The sequence below is a fragment of the Gopherus evgoodei genome, chromosome 2 (assembly GCF_007399415.2).
Source record: "Gopherus evgoodei ecotype Sinaloan lineage chromosome 2, rGopEvg1_v1.p, whole genome shotgun sequence".
Taxonomy (NCBI): domain Eukaryota; kingdom Metazoa; phylum Chordata; order Testudines; family Testudinidae; genus Gopherus; species Gopherus evgoodei.
Window position 1 is genome coordinate 131856742 of NC_044323.1, and position 13663 is coordinate 131870404.

Genomic DNA, 13663 nt, shown 5'->3' on the forward strand with positions numbered 1-13663 from the left:
GAGCTATTCCTCCCTCCTCATCCCTCTAATAGTTCTGGCCATAAGCACAAATTTTGGCTTTATCCAAACTTCATTTTTCCACCAACCTAAACACAAATTTTTGCTCAAACTATTATTCATGGAAAGTAAATACAAACAGGATAAGAATAGTAAATCCCAATATGCTTTCTAATTTACCAACCTGTTCACAATTGTTTTGCCCTTGTACACCAGCTGTTGTGTACTGTCAGGTGACCAGAGTTCAGAAAAAGTCCAGGATTAGGGAGGAACAATCAGTTGCACACATACAAAATGGGAAATGACTGCCTAGGTATGTGGAGAGGAATCTAGGGGTCATAGTGGATCACAAGCTAAATATGAGTCAACAGTGTAACACTGGGAAAAAAAGCGACCATCGTTCTGGGATGTATTAGCAGGAGCATTGTATGCAAGACATGAGAAGTAATTCTTCCGCTCTACTCCATGCTGATTAGGCCTCAGCGAGAGTACTATGTCCAATTCTGGGCACCACATATCAGGAAAGATGTGGACAAATTGGAGAAAGTCCAGAAAAGAGCAACAAAATTGATTAATGGTCTAGAAAACATGACCTGTGAGGGAAGATTGAAAAAAATAGGGTTTGTTTAGTCTGAGCAGAGAAGACTGAGAGGGAACATGATAACAGTTTTCAAGTACATAAAAGTTTGTTACAAGGAGAAGGGAGAAAAATTGTTCTTCTTAACCGCTGAGGATAGGACAAGAAGCAATGGGCTTAAACTGCAGCAAGAGAGGTTTAGATTGGACATTAGGAAAAACTTCCTGTCAGGGTGGTTAAGCACTGGAATAAACTGCCCAGGGAGGTTGAGGAATCTCTATCATTGGAGCTTTTTAAGAGCAGGTTAGACAAACACCTGTCAGGAATCGTCTAGCTAACACTTAGGGCATGGCTACATTCGTGAGTAAAGCGCATTAAAGCAGCCCAGTGCGCTCTAACTCACGACCCGTCCACACTGGCAAGGCACATAGAGCGCTCTGACTCCGCAGCTAGAGCGCTCCTGGTACTCCACCTCGGTGAGTGGAATAACATTTGATGCGCTCCTCCTGGAGCACCATGGCGCCAGTGTGGACACCCTGGTCTGTTAATGTGCTCTGATTGGCCTCCAGAAGTGTCCCACAATGCCTGTTCTAGCCACTCTGCTTATCACTTTGAACTCTACTGCCCTGCCCTCAGGTGACCAACGGCCAGACCTGCCCTTTAAATTCTCTGGGAATTTTGAAAATCCCCTTCCTGTTTTTTCAGACAGGCGTGGAGTGCTCTCAGCGAATCTTTCCAGGTGACCATGCCGCCAAGCACCAGGTGATCCCCATTATGGAGCAACGGCGAGGTGCTGGATCTCAGCAGTGTTTCAGGGGAGGAAACTGTCCAGTCCCAGCTGTGCTCCAGCCATAGGAATTACAATACCTTTGGGCAGATATCAAGGGACATTATGGAAAGGGTCATGACCGAGATGCACTGCAGTGCAGGGTTAAAGTGAAGGATTAGGATTAGGGTTAGGGAAGGAAAGGAATTATTTAAACTCAGTACCAATGTGGACACAAGAACAAATGAATATAAACTGGCTATCAGGAAGTTTAGACTTGAAATTAGATGAAGGTTTCTAACCATCAGAGGAGTGAAATTCTGGAACAGCCTTCCAATGGGAGCAGTGGAGGCAAAAGACATATCTGGCTTCAAGACTAAGCTTGAAAAGTTTATGGAGGGGATGGTATGATAGGATAGCCTAATTTTGGCAATTAACTGATCTTTGACTATTAGCGATAAATATGCCCAATGGCCTGTGATGGGACACTAGATAGGGTGGGATCTGAGTTACTACAGAGAATACTTTCCTGAGTGTCTGGCTGGTGAGTCTTGCCCCATGCTCAGGGTTTAGCTGATCACCATATTTGGGGTTGGAAAGGAATTTTCCTCCAGGGAGGATTGGCAGAAGCCTGAGCGTTTTTCACCTTCCTCTGCAGCATGGGGCACGGGTCACTTGCTGGAGAATTCTCTGCACCTTGAAGACTTTAAACTACAAGTTAAGGATTTCAATAACTCAGACATAGGTCAGGGGTTTGTTACAGGAGTGGGTGGGTGAGATTCTGTGGCCTGCGTTGTGCAGGAGGTCAGACTAGATGACCATAATGGTCCCTTCTGACCTTAAAGTCTATCAGTTTATGAAGGAGCTGCGGAATGTCTACCACAAAGCCTGCAAGGCAAACCGCCGCTCCAGTGGTGCCCCCGCAACCTGCCATTTCTACAAAGAGCTGGACGCAATACTTGGAGGTGACCCCACCTCCACTCCAAGGACCACCATGGACACTTCAGAGCCCAGTTCAACAAGGCAGGAGGAGGAGGAGAAGGAGGAGCAAAGCATGAGCGAGGGTGCTGAGGTGGAGGAAGATACCCCGGAATACCTAGATGCATGCAGCCAGGAGCTGTTTTCAAGCCAGGAGGAAGGTAGCCAGTCACGGCGGCCGGTGCTTGGGGAAGGACAAACACCAGAGAAGGTGCCCAGTAGGTGGCTTTTATTTTGGGAAGGAAATTATGCAGTGCAGGCTCTTGGGGTGAGGAGGGTTAGGGCTGTATGCATTCCTAGATGCGGAATAGAGTGTTGATGTACTTTCTCACATCATGGTAATCAGCCTCAGTGATCTCTTCAAAGGTCTCAGCCAGAACTTGGGCAATGCGCTTGCACAGGTTTCTTGGGAGAATCACTGTGGTCCTTGTCCCAGTCAAGCTAACATGTTTGCACCACTGTGCCATGAGGGGTGACGGGACCATTGCTGCACACAGGCAAACTGCATATGGGCCAGGGCAGAAGCCGCATTGCAGTAGAAGACCCTAACTTGCTTCCCAGGTCACCCTCAGCAGCGCGATATCTTCCAGGACAAGCTCCCGTGGAAAATGCGGGGACAGTGTTCAGTATAGGGGCCCCCTGCAGCTGTTGGCTCTCCTCAAGGCACAGAAACCCAGAGGACAGTACGGCCATGAAACAATCATTCCCCCTGGACCCTGTGCTTACTCATCATTTTGGGGCTCCCGTGGGTTATGTGCTCTCACTTTGGGATGGGCAAATTATGCTATGTTGTAGACTGTGCTTGCCCTCCTTAAGTACAGGGGAATCATTGCTCTGTTTGGTGTGAACAATGCTGCCTCTGTTAAGTGTTGCATTTTGCCTTTACAGATGCTGTAGTGGGGTGATCCCCCGCTCCTGCCTGGGAGGGCTGCAGTGGTAAAAGCAGCTCTGGAGAGAGCTGGAGCTCTAAAAGCTGGGCTGATTGGGGAAATGGCCGCAGCTGGGCCACACCCCAAGGCCACAGCTGGCCTATATAAAAAGGCTGGGAGCCAGGAGTTCAGCAGTCTCTCTCTGTGTTCAGAGAGAGAAGGGCCTGGCTGCAGGGAGCTTAAACAGGTATGTGGAGCGGAGCGGAGCGGAGCAGGGCTGGGGAAAGGCCAAGGGAGCTGGGGCACTCTGGCCTAGGAAAGCCCCAGGCTGTCGGCCTGGTAAGGCCTATTAGGTACTGGGTTTCAGGGGCAGCCCACGGGTAGCCAGAGGCAGCAGATCCAAACCCCTTTGCCTGTGATGAGTGGCTTATACTGCAGTCTACCCCAGTGAATGGGGGCTAGATGGAGACTGGGCAGTAGCCAAGACTGAGGCAAAGTGAGGATAGTGGGTGGGGGTTCCCTGGGGAGGAGACACCCTGAGACTGAGGGGTGTTTGGCCAGGAGGCTGCACCCCAGATAACGGGGCACCGGGTTTGGGAGGGACACGGGGGCCAAGCAGCAGCAGGACACCAGCCTGCAGAAGGTGCTCCAATGGCTGGAGAGCTAATTCCTGGAGACGACCAGCAGGAGGAGCCACAGGGGTGAGTCCCACATGTTTACAGATGCAACCTTGAGATCTCAGCCATCTGTGTTATCACTGGCCGAGAGGCTGCAAAGACTCAGGAAGAGGCCACATAGAAGCAAAGAAGACATGCTGCATGAAGTAATGCAGCAGTCCCTTAACGAGAATTTAAAAGTACAGGAGTGGAGGGAGAGTGAAAGGAGGATCCGCCAGCAGAATGCAGATTGCTGGCACAAAAGCATGGAGCTCTGGCAGTAAAGCATGGATTGGCTGTTAAGCATCATGGAGCACCAAGTGGACTCAATCCAGGAGCTTGTAACCATGCAGGCGGAGCACTACTGCACCTGCCCCCTCCTGCAGCCCTTGTCCTAAAACTCTTTCCCTTGTGCCCCCATGTCACCTCCAACCCACTTTCCCCAACATCCGGGTTCTTGTCGCCACCAGCTGCCTCCAATACCTGTAGCTTCACCACCCAGCCCTGCAAACTATGACCCTTACCCTCTGCACTCAACCCCCATCACCATGCAGTATAGCCATCCTGAAGTGCAGCACTCATTGCACAGCACTCCAGACAGGAAGACTGAGTATGATAACAGGACATACGCAAATCTGTGATTGTACCGTTCCCCACTCCACCCCCTTGCCCTTTCTGTTTCCAAAGCAGTTGTGTTTCTTTTCAATAAATGGATTTTTTGGCTTTGAAAACATTCTTTATTATTGCATAAAGTAAAAGATACCCTAGAACAGGAAAGCAGCAGGCACTGCAAGTCAGCATAGCAAACCCAGATTCCTACTAACATTGGAACCATTGCACTTCACACTCGTGCAGGGCACTAGACATTATTGTTGGTTTTCAGCCTCAAATTCCTCCCTCAAGGCATCCCTAATCCTTGCAGCCCCACGCTGGGCCCCTCTAATAGCCCTGCTCTCTGGCTGTTCAAATTCAGCCTCCAAGTGTTGGACCTCCGAGGTCCACACCTGAGTGAAGCTTTCACTCTTCCCTTCACAACTTTTATGGAAGGTACAGCACATGGATATAACTGCGACAATGTTGTCATCGGCCAGGTCCAGCTTCCCACACAGAAAGCGCCAGCAGCCCTTTAAATGGCCAAAAGCATACTCCACAGTCATAGAATCATAGCATTTCAGGGTTGCAAGGGAGCTCAGGAGGTCATCTAGTCCAACCCCCTTCTCAAAGCAGGACCAATCCCCAACTAAATCATCTCAGCCAGGGCTTCATCAAGCTTGACCTTAAAAACCTCTAAGGAAGAAGATTCCACCACCTCCCTTGGTAACTCATTCTAGTGCTTCACCACCCTCCTGGTGAAAAAGTTTTTCCTAATATCCAACCTAAACCTCCCCCAGTGGAACTTGAGACTGTTACTCCTTGTTCTGTTATCTGGTACCACTGAGAACAGTCTAGATCCATCCTCTTTGGAACCCCCTTTCAGGTAGTTGAAAGCAGCTATCAAGTTCCCCCTCATTCTTCTCTTCTCCAGACTAAAAAATCCCAGTTCCCTCAGTCTTGCCTCATAAATCATGTATTCCAGCCCCCTAATCGTTTTTTGTTGCCTTCTCCTGGACTCTTTCCAATTTTTCCACATCCTTCTTGTACTGTGGGGCACAAAACTGGACACAGTACTCCAGATGAGGCCTCACTAATGTCGAATAGAGGGGAATGATCACGTCCCTCGATCTGCTGGCAATGTCCCTACTTATACAGCCCAAAATGCCGTTAGCCTTCTTGGTAACAAGGGCACACTGTTGACTCATATCCAGCTTCTTGTCCACTGTAACCCCTAGGTCCTTTTCTGCGGAACTGCTGCCTAGCCACTCGGTCCCTAGTCTGTAGCAGTGCATGGGATTCTTCCGTCTTGAGTGAAGTATTCTGTACATGTCCATGTTGAACCTCATCGGGTTTCTTTTGGCCCAATCCTCTAATTTGCCTAGATTAGCCTGTTGTTGAAATGCTCCTTGCTGCTGTCAAGGCTTCCTGTGTAGGGTTTCATGAGCCACAGAATTAAAGGGTAAGCAGGGCCTCCAAGGATCACAATGGGCATTTTGACTTCACCTACGGTGATCTTTTGGTCTGGGAAAAAAGTCCTGTCTTGCAGCTTCCTGAACAGGCTACTGTTCCGAAAGATGAGCGGATCATGCACCTTTCCAGGCCTGCCTGCTGTATGTCAGTGACATGCCCACAGAGAGCCACAAGTGCCTGGAGAACCATAGAGAAATACCCCTTCCGATTAATATATTCGGTGGCTAGGTGGGCTGGTGCCAGAATTGAAATATGCATCCCAGCTATAGCTCCTCCGCAGTTAGGGAAACCCATTTGTGCAAAGCCAGCCACAATGTCCTGCATGTTACCCAGAGTCACGGCTCTTCTGAGCAGGATGCGATTAATGGCCCTGCAAACTTGCATCAACATGATTCCAACGATCGGCTTTCCCATTCCAAATTGGTTAGCGACCAATCGGTAGCTGTCTGAAGTTGCCAGCTTCCAGATTGCAATAGCCACCTGCTTTTCCACTGTCAGGGCAGCTCCCAATGCCACTGCAAGTGCTGGAAATGTGGCCATGCCAGTGCGCTTGCAGCTGTTAGCGTGAACAGATTGCAGCGCTTTCCCTACTGTGCTCTCCGAAGGCTGGTTTAACCCAAAGCGCTCTACATCTGCAAGTGTAGCTATACCCTAAGTCCTTCCATGAGCGCAGGGGACTGGATTAGATGGCCTCTCAAGGTTCCTTCCAATCCTGCACTTTTATGATTCTATTAGGTGAGGTGCCTAAACAGCATGCCTAGGTGTGTTCAGATATCTCAGTAAAGCCTTGTCTACACAAGAAAGTTGTATTAGCTAAATTTAAGTTGTAATTTTAAACCAATGTAGTTAAACAGGTGCAAAAACCTATGTGGAAACTCTTATTTTGGTTTAAACAAGGCTTATTTTGATTTCATTTACATCAGTTAGGAATCAGTTTAAGTTAAAGCAAAGTAAGATAGTCAAACTGAAATAAGAGCCTCTACCCACGGGTCTGCATTGGTTTTTATTAAATCAGTTTTAAAACAGTCTTCAAGACTATGTTTATTAAGGTTTTAGTTTTAGCTCTATGACAATCCCATTTTTCCTATATTGTTTTCAGGTTTCATTTCCCAACAGTATAGTCACTTGTTTGGATTTTTTTTAATTGTAAGGGACATTATTTTCAGATCTATATAATAATAATAATAATAGGAGATATACCAATCTCCTAGAACTGGAAGGGCCTTGAAAGGTCATTGAGTCCAGCCCCCTGCCTTCACTAGCAGGACCAAGTACTGATTTTTGCCCCAGATCCCTAAGTAGCCCCCTCAAGGATTGAATGTGCACCCTTGGATTTAGCAGGCTAATGCTCAAACCACTGAGCTATCCCTCCTTCCCCCATCTCATAGAACTGGAAGGGACATAGACTCATAGGTCAGAAGGGACCAATATGATCATCTAGTCTGACCTCCTGCACAAGGCAGGCCACAGAACCCTACCCATCCACTTTTATAACAACCCCTAACCCAGGACTGAGTTATTGAAATCCTCAGAATTGGTTTGAAGACCTCAAGCTGCAGAGAATCCACCATCATGTCCAGCCTCCTGCCTTCACTAGCAGGACCAAGCACTGATTTTGCCCTAGATCCCTAGGTGACCTCCTCAAGGATTGAGCTCACAACCCTGAGTTTAGCAGGCCAATGCTCAAACCACTGAGCAGCTCCTGCTCTTCCCTCCCCCCTTCCCCAAGTCACCTGGTACCATAGGGTCCAGTTTTTGGCCCCCTTACTCACCTTGAGTACTAGCATGCTCTGAGTATGCCCACACAGTCTAATTCTGATTGTCTTGCCTTGCTACTGCTGAGGGCTCCAACTTCTTTAACAATCTGCTAATATGTTACAATTTTGTATTAGCATTTGGGCTTTGGGAAGTTCAAACTTCTGCTTGCAATGATGAGTTAATTCAGAACAACACAAGCTATCTTCTAGAGACTGCTCTCTTTCTGTCTTGTGAAGACACTGCCATAATCTTTACTTTAGGGCTATCTTTTGAAAATCACAGCCCCAGCTCAGGAACAAAGTGAGGCTGACAACAGTATTGTCAGAGGCAGATGATGAAATATTAACCTATGCTTTATGACATCCAAGCTGGATTAGAGTAATTCCCTCTTTGCAGGTCTCTCTCAGGCCTCTCTTTACAAAATGCAGTGTGTATAGAATTCAGCTGGCAGGATTTTAACACGTACTGGAGACAATCAGCAAGCTTCCCAGGCACTAAGCTTGCAGCCCGGTCAGAAAGACCTATATTAGTTCTGTATATACATGTACCCTTTTTGTTGTCACATGCAATATATGGCCATAGTGATAGCTGCTAAAAATGGCTACAAAAAGAATTGATGAATGCCTCATACTGCCCTTCCCTGCACAAGAAACAAAAAAAGTCCTCTTCTTCTGATAAGCTATTCCTATCCCTAAACAGAACAACACTGCACACCTATCCCCAGCGCCTGTGCACCACCATGTCTCCTAAAACCAATACCTCCTCATCCTCCTATAGTACTACTGAACCCTGATATCGATTTCTCACACTTGCTGTCTGGTCACCCTACCCAGAGGCCTGCCTGACCTTGAGGGCTCCCCTTCCACTTTCCTGTGTGGCAGAGTCCTCATAACCCCAACAAGGCTGGGCCCAGGATTCCTGGGGGGCTCGATCCCCAACACTGTCGTGGTCATTCAGGCAGGTGCTAGAGGTCTCCACTTCAGGGTGCTCTCTCCGCTCTGGACGCTTCCATGACCCACTGATCATTACATATAGTTCAAGCAAATACAATTGATTAAACAGCAACCAATTTTAAAAATAAGAAAAAATGGGAGAGTTTAAAGGAAAACATGTCACCCCACTCTGTGGCACAGGGACATCACAACCAGCATCTCTGGAATGTAAGGGAAATTCAATCTGTTCCTCTCAAGTCCCAGGCCTCCTGCCCAGGCCCCGGCTGTGCTGCAGGGATGCTTCAGGATGGACACTTGCTCTGGGGGTGGCCACATGCCTTCAGGCTCTAGGTGGCAGGACCGTTCTTCCCAGCATCTGCCCCCTCATTGGGGTTATGATCCCCCTCCAAGTCTTGCATGCAAGGCCTCTTGGCTGGCAGAGGCGGATTAGAGGTTTATGGGGCCATGGGCCAGAGCAAGTGGGGTCCCCTCAGGAGATTTCGCCACTCCCTGGTAGGAGTGCTGGAGAAAGGCAGAGATCAGGGCATGGGGGTGCCCATTTGTCCAGACCCCCGCCCCCCCAATTGGCATGGCCTCTATTGGCCCAGTGGCTAATTCACCACTGTTGGCTGGTGGTGTCTCCTGCTGGGGGCACTCAGCCCAGGGTCCACCTCACTCTCTCCAACTGCTCACCATGCCCAGCTCTGGACTGCTCCACCCTCAGCTCCAGCTCCACCACTTTGCCTCAGCACTGCTGCTGCTGCTCTGCCTCCAGTGCAGCCCCCTGGGCTGCTCCTCTGGCCGGCACAGCCCTGCTCCCCAGCTCAACTCAGGCTCCTGCTCATTCTTTGGCTCAGCCCCACTCTGGCCCAGATAGCTCCATCTCACATGGAGGCTGGGACCTCAGCCTCCTGACGCCCTCACTGGCCTCCCTGCACTGTCAATCAGGCTGACCTGGAGCATTGGCCTCTCCCCATTGTTCCTGGGGACTGTCCGTCTCAGGGTCCTGGTTTCCCATCAACCTTTCCCCTTTCTTTTGGTACTGCGAGATCAACCAAAAAAACCCACTAAGTTTTAGTAAGGGGACAACACAGACATGAGAGGCAAAGTGGCAGAAGGTCTGTAACATACCAGCAGAGTGAACAATGGGCTGGTTCGCATATGCCCATTAGTTCTACTTGTGGGTTTTTGTGAGTGGTGTTTAGGGAGATATTAGCTAAGTGGAAAGACAAAAGAAAGGAGCGGGGAGATGGAAGGGAGAGGAGGGAAGAGAAGCAGGAGGGGCAGCTGGAGTGAGGTTGAAGTGAAGAGACAGAGGGAGAAGTGGGAACAAACAGTCAATCAGCACAGGGGAGAGAATGTCAAGAGTGAACACTGGGAAAAGAGAAATTGGTGACATCATCAGTAAACAAGTGGTTCAAAGGTGCCTGCAGCTGAAACTCCTTTGTTTGCTGCCACTGCCTTGCCTCAGTGGATGAGCCTATGTGGCTAAGTGCATAAGGTCAGGTTTTCCTTAAGGGGAGATCTACCCTGCACACTTCTAGGTCTAAGAGATGTTGGAGCAGGATATCCCAGCTGGACTTCTCTACCCCTCCAAGATGCTGCTCCTGCCAACTTCAGTCACTGGAGATTTTTTTTTCCAGCTCACGTGGCTGAAAGGAGTGGTGGGTTCACAGGGTTTCTGGTACCCTTTGTACCTCCCTTTCCCCACCTGTGTAGAATGGGATAGTTATACCATACAGCACAGATTTGCTAATTTAAGGCTTAAGTGATGTTTCTAAAGTGCATTGAGATCAAAATGTTTTTAGTGCTACATGTTTGTAATTTAGGAATCTTTTAGCAAAGTTAACTAGTTGTAAACATATTCAGTGTCTGGGATTTTATTGCCTTTTCCACAAGGTGCATAGCCTGTGACACACACCCCATATGTGAAAGAGGGATAACATTATTCACTTACCCACCTAAGAGGAAAGTGCACTGTTTGCACAATTCTTTTGCTCTGCACAGCGTGGGTTAGCTCAGGCTGTTTGTATACAAACCATAGTAAAGGGCGGTGCTCCTACGAGAGAGAGAGTATCTCAGAGCTCAAGGGATGTGATGCTGGGTGGCTCTCCTCTCCTATACTTTATGGCTGTATAAAGGACAGCAACTGTCTGGTTCCCCATCTATAAAATGGAAATATTTTCCTATCTCAAAGGGGTACTATAAAGATTAGTTAAGATCTGTAAAACTGTTGGAGATGAAAACTGTTTATTAATATTCATTTACTTCATTTGAGGGTGGTTGTAATAACATACTGTAGCATCTGGACTGGTTGATTTTGTTTTATTGCCTACAGTCCAGGTCATGTGAGATGTCATGCTTAAAAACACAGATGACTTCAATCAGCATTTCTTTTGCACAATGTACACCAAATACTTTTGCATAAGTACAGGGCTAAAAATTGTAAGCCTGTGTTTTGCATAATACCTGGTACCTTCCTGAGAAGGCAAAATTATGGAACATTCCATTATGCTTCTCAGGAGACTGGATGAATAGTCTTGGAGGGTGAAGACCCTGAAGACAGAATGGCAACTCACTAACTGGAAGGGGAGGGCGGGGGGAAGAGGCAGCCAGCCACCAACAGCAGCAAGGAGATTGGGGTAGCAAAGCAGGATTCTAACTTTAGGATAATCTCCGGGAGAGTTTTTGCAAATCATATTAATTACATGACTATAAACTATGAATCTTCTTACATTATTAAGGATCTGATTTAGCCCAAAATATCATCTGTGGCTGTTGGCTCATGAAAGAGCTGTAATACTCTAAACTCTCTACTTTCGTGCATAGCAGCCTTATATTGCCACCACATTCACCAGCCCCCAACCCTACCCCTTCAAGGGACAGAGTCCCACATACCAATGCTAGTCAGGCTCTTAGATAATCAGGTTATGGTACGGTGCACTGAATATGTATTGACCCATGTCTTAAAACGAGCAGAGCTTTCACTGCATCTCAGGCAAGATTTGTGTAAGATTTGTATAGCCATTGCTCAGTTCCCTACGGTTTGTTCATTATTACTAAGTGCATCAACGTGGATATGGCAGATTTTTGGTGGCATCGTGAAAACCGTTTAAGAAGAATTGAGAATCCCCAGGGTGCATGTGCCCAGCTAAAGTAGCAACCTGTAACCAAGGCGAGCCATGGACTCCACCACAAGGCGAACCTCAATTCTCCAGCAACACCCTTGAATTCCAGGGCACGCGGGTGGAAGTGCTACAGCGATTTCACATCCTTTTTTTTTAATTTAGGTTTTTACTGAATTAAATATAAAAATAAATGAAACAATCAGCACAGTCGCCCCAGGCTATTTTAATATGAATTTTAATTTGCTGGTCATTGTTCCCAGTTTCTGTTTTCATGGTGCTGCTGGTTGTCATCTTAGGTTTCAAAGTTAACCACCCACTGAAAAGCATGCAACAGTACCTGTCTCTCAGAGAGATGATTTTAGGCTTTCTGCAGAGACATATATCAATGTATTGGTTACACTCTTGTCAAGATAGCTGAGATTCTGTAGCACAATTCTGCAGCAAACAGTGAATTTTGCAGCTAAATCCATAACCATGGAACACTGGATGCTTCCTGTAACTTTATTAGGATTTCTAAAAAGAACCGTGCATTTTTGTTTAAATTAATTGTACTTGTTCTTTCCCATGACAAGATATTTACTGGAGCAGATACTGAATACTGAGATTCTGGTAATGCACACACCTTGTAAAAGCTTTTTTGCAGTGTGGTGAACTGGTGAATCTGTCTGTACAATCTATGGGTTTGCACGAGATCCTGAAGTCACAGCATGCATCTTTACCACCCTGCAAACTCCATTTTGAAGGTGCAGGCTTTTGCCTTCCCTCTTGTCTGTTTACCTCCGGGTTGAGCTGAAATTTGAAAGGCTGGTGGCAAAGAAATAACAAAGAAGAGTCAATGATGTTACATGCTCTCCCACTGAAACCAAATAACCATAAATAACAAGCTGGCTTCTGATCAGGAGAACTGGTTTGTTAGATAAGAGGTTGCATGGGCAAGGAAATCACCTGATAGGGGCGTGTGATCACATGGGGAAGCTGAACATGGAGTCTCCTGACAGAGGAGACTGGAAGGTTATAAAAGGGGAGGAGCTGATGTGTTTGGTGTTACTGACTATTTGTCTCCAACTCAAGGTGAGGGAGAGGTCACCCACCATATAGGAGAAGCCTGAATGCAAGTGCTGGAGGAACTAACTAGGGGCAGAGCTCTTCTAGACCTGCCGCTCACAAACAGGGAAGAATTAGTAGGGGAAGCAAAAGTGGATGGGAACCTGGGAGGCAGTGACCATGAGATGGTCGAGTTCAGGATCCTGACACAAGGAAGAAAGGAGAGCAGCAGAATACAGACCCTGGACTTCAGAAAAGCAGACTTTGACTCCCGCAGGGAACGGAAGGACAGGATCCCCTGGGAGAATAACATGAGGGGGAAAGGAGTCCAGGAGAGCTGGCTGTATTTTAAAGAATCCTTATTGAGATTGCAGGAACAAACCATCCCAATATGTAGAAAGAATAGTAAATATGGCAGGCGAACAGCTTGGCTTAACAGTGAAATCCTTGCTGATCTTAAACACAAAAAAGAAGCTTACAAGAAGTGGAAGATTGGAAAAATGTCTAGAGAGGAGTATAAAAATATTGCTCAGGCATACAGGAGTGAAATCAGAAAGGCCAAATCACACTTGGAGTTGTGGCTAGAGTAACAAGGGTTTCTACAGGTATGTTAGCAACAAGAAGGTGGTCAAGGAAAATGTGGGCCCCTTACTGAATGGGGGAGGTAACCTAGTGACAGAGGATGTGGAAAAAGCTAATGTACTCAGTGCTTTTTTTGCCTCTGTCTTCACGAACAAGGTCAGCTCCCAGACTGCTGCACTGGGCAGCACAGCATGGGGAGGAGGTGACCAGCCCTCTGTGGAGAAAGAAGTGGTTCAGTAGTATTTAGAAAAGCTGGACAAGCACAAGTCCATGGGGCCGGATGCGCTGCATCCGAGGGTGCTAAAGGAGTTG